The sequence below is a fragment of the Cryptomeria japonica genome, unplaced genomic scaffold (assembly GCF_030272615.1).
Source record: "Cryptomeria japonica unplaced genomic scaffold, Sugi_1.0 HiC_scaffold_68, whole genome shotgun sequence".
In the NCBI taxonomy this organism is placed as follows: Eukaryota; Viridiplantae; Streptophyta; class Pinopsida; order Cupressales; family Cupressaceae; genus Cryptomeria; species Cryptomeria japonica.
Genome location: NW_026728890.1, coordinates 210,399 through 217,500, shown reverse-complemented (window position 1 = coordinate 217,500; position 7,102 = coordinate 210,399).

Sequence of the window (7,102 nt, the reverse complement as noted above, 5' to 3'; positions counted from 1 at the left end):
GCTACGAGGTCACCTCGAAGCGGTCTAAGAATCGGGCGCACTTGGGGCGACTACCAGTGCCAACCCCTTATCCCGCGGTGCGTCCGACACACAGAAATTTCCAAGGCGGCCAAGGAGCCTCCCCGCATAGCAATCGGGGTGTGAGGTTACGGATGCAGCATTGATAGCAATCGAGGTGTGAGGCGAAGGATGCAGAAGTGAGAGCCGAGGGATGTAGCAGAGATAGCAATCGGGGTGTGTGATGCAGAAGAGATAGCAATCGAGGTGTGCGGTGGGAAGGGCCCAGCAGCCAGAATGCATGAAGCGACGGATGAAGCAGTGATGACAACCGGGCTGTGAGGAGAGGAGGGATGCAGCCAAGAAAGCAATCAGGGCTCGAGGCAAGGGATGCATCAAGGATAGCAATCATGTTGTGAGGCGAGATTCCAAAGGCTAAACGTGAGAGGCTGCAGGGTCGACTCAGAGAGGTCTATGCATGTGAGAGGCTGAAAGCAAGGTCGACTCGGAGCGGTCTATGCATCGGGCGCGCTTGGGGCGACTACCAGTGCCAACCCCTTATCCCGCGACGCGTCCGACAAAGAGAACGTTCCAAGGCGGCAGAGGAGGTTACCAGCCGAAGGATGCAGTAGCAATAACAGGTATAGTTCCGTGGCGGCCGAGAAGACTCACCGCATAGGAATCGGGATGCGAGGCGAGGGATGCGGCGGGAAGGCCCCGACGGCTAAACGGAAGAGGCTGCAGGGCCGCCTCGGAATGGTCCAAGCATCGGATGCGATTGGGACGACTACCAGTGCCAACCCCTTATCCCGCGATGCGTCCGATACACAGATAGTTCCAAGGCGGCCGAGGAGCCTCACCGCATATCAATCGGGGTGCGAGGCGAGGGATGGGGCGGGAAGGCCCCAACGGCTAGACGGAAGAGGCTTCAGGGCCACCTCGGAATGGTCCAAGCATCGGACGCGCTTGGGGCGACTGCCAGTGCCAACCCCTTATCCCGCGATGCGTCCGATACACAGATGGTTCCAAGGCGGCCGAGGAGCCTCACCGCATAGCAATCGGGGGTGCGAGGCGAGGGATGGGGCGGGAAGGCCCCAACGGCTAGACGGAAGAGGCTTCAGGGCCGCCTAGGAATGGTCCAAGCATCGGACACGCTTGGGGCGACTACCAGTGACAGCCCCCTATCCCGCGATGCGTCCGATACGAAGATGGTTCCAAGGCGGCCGAGGAGCCTCACCGCATAGCAATCGGGGTGCGAGGTGGGGGATGCGGCGAGATGGCCCCAACGGCTAGACGGAAGAGGCCACAGGGCCGCGTCGGAATAGTCCAAGCATCGGACGCGCTTGGGGCGACTACCAGTGACAACCCCTTATCCCGCGATGCGTCCGATACGAAGATAGTTCCAAGGCGGCCGAGGAGCCTCACCGCATAGCAATCGGGGTGCGAGGTGGGGGATGCGGCGAGATGGCCCCAACGGCTAGACGGAAGAGGCTGCAGGGCCGCCTCGGAATAGTCCAAGCATCGGACGCGCTTGGGGCCACTACCAGTGACAACCCCTTATCCCGCAATGCGTCCGATACGAAGATAGTTCCAAGGCGGCCGAAGAGCCTCACCGCATAGCAATCGGGGTGCGAGGTGGGGGATGCGGCGAGATGGCCCCAACGGCTAGACGGAAGAGGCCACAGGGCCGCCTCGGAATAGTCCAAGCATCGGACGCGCTTGGGGCGACTACCAGTGACAACCCCTTATCCCGCGATGCGTCCGATACGAAGATAGTTCCCAGGCGGCCGAGGAGCCTCACCGCATAGCAATCGGGGTGCGAGGCGAGGGATGCGGCGAGATGGCCCCAAAGGCTAGACGGAAGAGGCTGCAGGGCTGCCTCGGAATAGTCCAAGCATCGGACGCGCTTGGGGCGACTACCACTGCCAACCCCTTATCCCGCGATGCGTTCGATACACAGATAGTTCCGAGGCGGCCGAGGAGGTGGGGGATGCAGCGAGATGGCCCCAACGGCTAGACGGAAGAGGCTGCAGGGCCGCCTCGGAATAGTCCAAGCATCGGACGCGCTTGGGGCGACTACCAGTGACAACCCCTTATCCCGCGATGCGTCCGATACACAGATAGTTCCGAGGCGGCCAAGGAGCCTCACCGCATAGCAATCGTGGTGCGAGGTGGGGGATGCGGCGAGATGGCCCCAACGGCTAGACGGAAGAGGCTGCAGGGCCGCCTCGGAATGGTCCAAGCATCGGATGCGCTTGGGGCGACTACCACTGCCAACCCCTTATCCCGCGATGCGTCCGATACACAGATAGTTCCAAGGCGGCCGAGGAGCCTCACAGCATAGCAATCAGGGTGCGAGGCGAGGGATGCGGCGAGAAAGCCCCAACGGCTAGAGGGAAGAGGCTTCAGGTCCGCCTCGGAATGGTCCAAGCATCGGACGCGCTTGGGGCGACTACCAGTGACAACCCCTTATCCCGCGACGCGTCTGATACACAGATAGTTCCAAGGCGGCCGAGGAGCCTCACCGCATAGCAATCGGGGTGCGAGGCGAGGGATGCGGCGAGAAGGACCCAACGGCTACACGGAAGAGGCTTCGGGGCCGCCTCGGAATGGTCCAAGCATCGGACGCGCTTGGGGCGACTACCAGTGACAACCCCTTATCCCGCGACGCGTCCGATACACAGATAGTTCCAAGGCGGCCGAGGAGCCTCACCGCATCGCAATCGGGGTGCGAGGCGAGGGATGCGGCGAGAAGGACCCAACGGCTACACGGAAGAGGCTTCGGGGCCGCCTCGGAATGGTCCAAGCATCGGACGCGCTTGGGGCGACTACCAGTGACAACCCCTTATCCCGCGACGCGTCCGATACACAGATAGTTCCAAGGCGGCCGAGGAGCCTCACCGCATAGCAATCGGGGTGCGAGGCGAGGGATGCGGCGAGAAGGACCCAACGGCTAGACGGAAGAGGCTTCGGGTCCGCCTCGGAATGGTCCAAGCATCGGACGCGCTTGGGGCGACTACCAGTGACAACCCCTTATCCCGCGACGCGTCCGATACACAGATAGTTCCAAGGCGGCCGAGGAGCCTCACCGCATAGCAATCGGGGTGCGAGGCGAGGGATGCGGCGAGAAGGACCCAACGGCTAGACGGAAGAGGCTTCGGGTCCGCCTCGGAATGGTCCAAGCATCGGACGCGCTTGGGGCGACTACCAGTGACAACCCCTTATCCCGCGACGCGTCCGATACACAGATAGTTCCAAGGCGGCCGAGGAGCCTCACCGCATAGCAATCGGGGTGCGAGGCGAGGGATGCGGCGAGAAGGACCCAACGGCTAGACGGAAGAGGCTTCGGGTCCGCCTCGGAATGGTCCAAGCATCGGACGCGCTTGGGGCGACTACCAGTGACAACCCCTTATCCCGCGACGCGTCCGATACACAGATAGTTCCGAGGCGGCCGAGGAGCCTCACCGCATAGCAATCGGGGTGCGAGGCGAAGGATGCGGCGAGAAGGACCCAACGGCTAGACGGAAGAGGCTTCGGGTCCGCCTCGGAATGGTCTAAGCATCGGACGCGCTTGGGGCGACTACCAGTGACAACCCCTTATCCCGCGACGCGTCCGATACACAGATAGTTCCGAGGCGGCCGAGGAGCCTCACCGCATAGCAATCGGGGTGCGAGGCGAGGGATGCGGCGAGAAGGACCCAACGGCTAGACGGAAGAGGCTTCAGGGCCGCCTCGGAATGGTCCAAGCATCGAACGCGCTTGGGGCGACTACCAGTGACAACCCCTTATCCCGCGACGCGTCCGATACACAGATAGTTCCGAGGCGGCCGAGGAGCCTCACCGCATAGCAATCGGGGTGCGAGGCGAGGGATGCGGCGAGAAGGACCCAACGGCTAGACGGAAGAGGCTTCAGGGCCGCCTCGGAATGGTCCAAGCATCGGACGCGCTTGGGGCGACTACCAGTGACAACCCCTTATCCCGCGACGCGTCCGATACACAGATAGTTCCGAGGCGGCCGAGGAGCCTCACCGCATAGCAATCGGGGTGCGAGGCGAGGGATGCGGCGAGAAGGACCCAACGGCTAGACGGAAGAGGCTTCAGGGCCGCCTCGGAATGGTCCAAGCATCGGACGCGCTTGGGGCGACTACCAATGACAACCCCTTATCCCGCGACGCGTCCGATACACAGATAGTTCCGAGGCGGCCGAGGAGCCTCACCGCATAGCAATCGGGGTGCGAGGCGAGGGATGCGGCGAGAAGGACCCAACGGCTAGACGGAAGAGGCTTCAGGGCCGCCTCGGAATGGTCCAAGCATCGGACGCGCTTGGGGCGACTACCAGTGACAACCCCTTATCCCGCGACGCGTCCGATACACAGATAGTTCCGAGGCGGCCGAGGAGCCTCACCGCATAGCAATCGGGGTGCGAGGCGAGGGATGCGGCGAGAAGGACCCAACGGCTAGACGGAAGAGGCTTCAGGGCCGCCTCGGAATGGTCCAAGCATCGGACGCGCTTGGGGCGACTACCGTTGCCAACCCCTTATCCCGCGATGCGTCTGATACACAGATAGTTCCGAGGCGGCCGAGGAGCCTCACCGCATAGCAATCGGGTTGCGAGGCAGATTATTGGGAAGGGAACCCCCTGGGATGCGGCTCAAGCAGTGCCCAAAGGGACTGGAATGCGGAATCACATCGAGAGACCCAAATGCTATACGAGGGCTCAAATCGAATTATCGATTTGGCCACGACATGGACGCATCGGAACGACTACCTTTGCCGAACCACTCGCAATTGCATCCATACCGAAACCAATAGACATTTCCGTTAGAGCCCTCGCATAGCATTCGGGAATCTCGCATGCCCCTCTAAATCGACCAATGCTGGCGCTCAATGAAAATCCGAGCGCTACCACCGTTCGAGCGCCAGCATTGGTCGAGTTAGAGGGGCACGGGGGAGAATGCTCCAGTCAACACCTCCCCTATATAAGTTATTTGTCCGATTCTCGCACAACCGTAGTCTGCCTCGTCGAATCAAACAACGGTCCCAGATTCCGACTTCCGTTCCGTAGAGACCCAAAAGCTAGATGGAGGCTCGCAAGAAAGAGAGTCGGCGCATAGCAATCGGGTTTCTCGAACGTTTAGGGACCGAGCTCACTTGCGGATAGGGCAAAATCCGCCAAGCAACCCAAAAGCTAGACGGGGGCTCGAATCGAATCGCCTAGGCGGCCACAACAACGACGTGTTGGATCGACTACCAGTGCCAAACCATTCAGCAAGACTAGTCTGTGTCGAGGCCGGATAGAGATTCTCAGAGAGCGCCCGCATAGCATTTAGGAGACCTGCCGCGTCCCTCACACTCGACAAATGGTGGTGCACGTTTATAAATCCGAGCGATCCCAACCCTTTCAAGCACCAACATCGGTCGAGATAGAGGGGCACGGAGGGGGCTGCGTGAGACAACACAGTCCCCTATATAAGTTATTTGTCCGATTCTCACACATCCGAAGAATGGTCATCAAATCGGACAACAGCCCAAACTTCCGACTTCCGTCCCAGAAAGCCCAAGAGCTATCTAAAACGTTCATGGCCGGAACTCGATCGCGGCTATACCAGTCCGCCAAGCAACCCAAAAGCTAGACTGGAGCTCTAGTCGAATCACCTCTGTGGCCATTGCAAGGACGTGTTGGAGCGACTACCATTGCCGAACCATTCCGCAGGTCGAGTCCATACCAAGGCCGCATAGAGATTCACGATGAGCTCCTGCATAGCAATCAGGAGACTTGCCGTGTCCATCACAATCGATAAATCCTGGTGCAAGATTTTTGCATCCGAGCGCTCCAACCAGTCGAGCACCAGCATCAATCGACATAAACGGGCACGGGGGGAGGATGCTCGAGAACACTACCTCCCCTATATAAGTTATTTGTCCGATTCTCAAGCAGCCGAAGTCTGGTCATCGAATCGGGTCAAAGACCACAACTTCCGACTTTACCCACAATGCAAGTCATCGAATCGAACATCGGCCCCCGAGTCGGACTCCATGCGTATGTCAGGTCATCGGACCCAAATTCCGCCTTCCTGCGCATGGCGGGCCATCAATATCAACTCGGTCATCGGACCCAAACTCCGCCTTTTTGCGTATGGCACGCCTTCAAATCGGTCATCGGACCCAAATTCCGCCTTCCTGTGCATGGCGGGCCATCAACATCAACTCGGTCATCGGACCCAAATTCCGCCTTTCTGCGCATGGCACGCCATCAACTCGGTCATCGGACCCAAATTCCGCCTTCCTGCGCATGGCAGGTCATCGGACACAAATTCAGACCTCGCCAATATGCCTACGTATCGAATCGGTCATCGGACCCAACTTCCGACTTCATCCATACTGTAGGGTCTTTGAGGTTGGCGCGGTGCGCTCAACCCAGGGAGTCGACCCATCGAAGCATACACCTCCCCTATATAAGCTATTTGTCCGATTCCCACACCTGTGTAGTTTGCACCTCTGACCAGGACATCGACCCCAACTTCCGAACTCGACTGCAACGACGGCACCAGCGCCTTGGTGCGCACCTTGCGACGCACAGTCCCAACATTCGCCTTCCTGCACATGGCAGGTCATCGGACCCAAATTCCGACCTCGCGAGTATGCCTACATATCGAATCGGTCATCGGACCCAACTTCCGACTTCATCCATACCGTAGGGTCTTTGAGGTTGGCGCGGTGCGCTCAACCCGGGGAGTCGACCCAACGAAGCATACACCTCCCCTATATAAGCTATTTGTCCGATTCCCACACCTGTGTAGTTTGCACCTCCGATCAAGACATCGACCCCAACTTCCGAACTCGCCTCCAACGACCGAACCAGCGCCTTGGTGCGCACCTTGCAACGCACAGTGCCAACATTCGCCTTCCTGCACGTGGCAGGTCATCGGACCCAAATTCCGACCTCGCGAGTATGCCTACATATCGAATCGGTCATCGGACCCAACTTCCGACTTCATCCATACCGTAGGGTCTTTGAGGTTGGCGCGGTGCGCTCAACCCGGGGAGTCGACCCAACGAAGCATACACCTCCCCTATATAAGCTATTTGTCCGATTCCCACACCT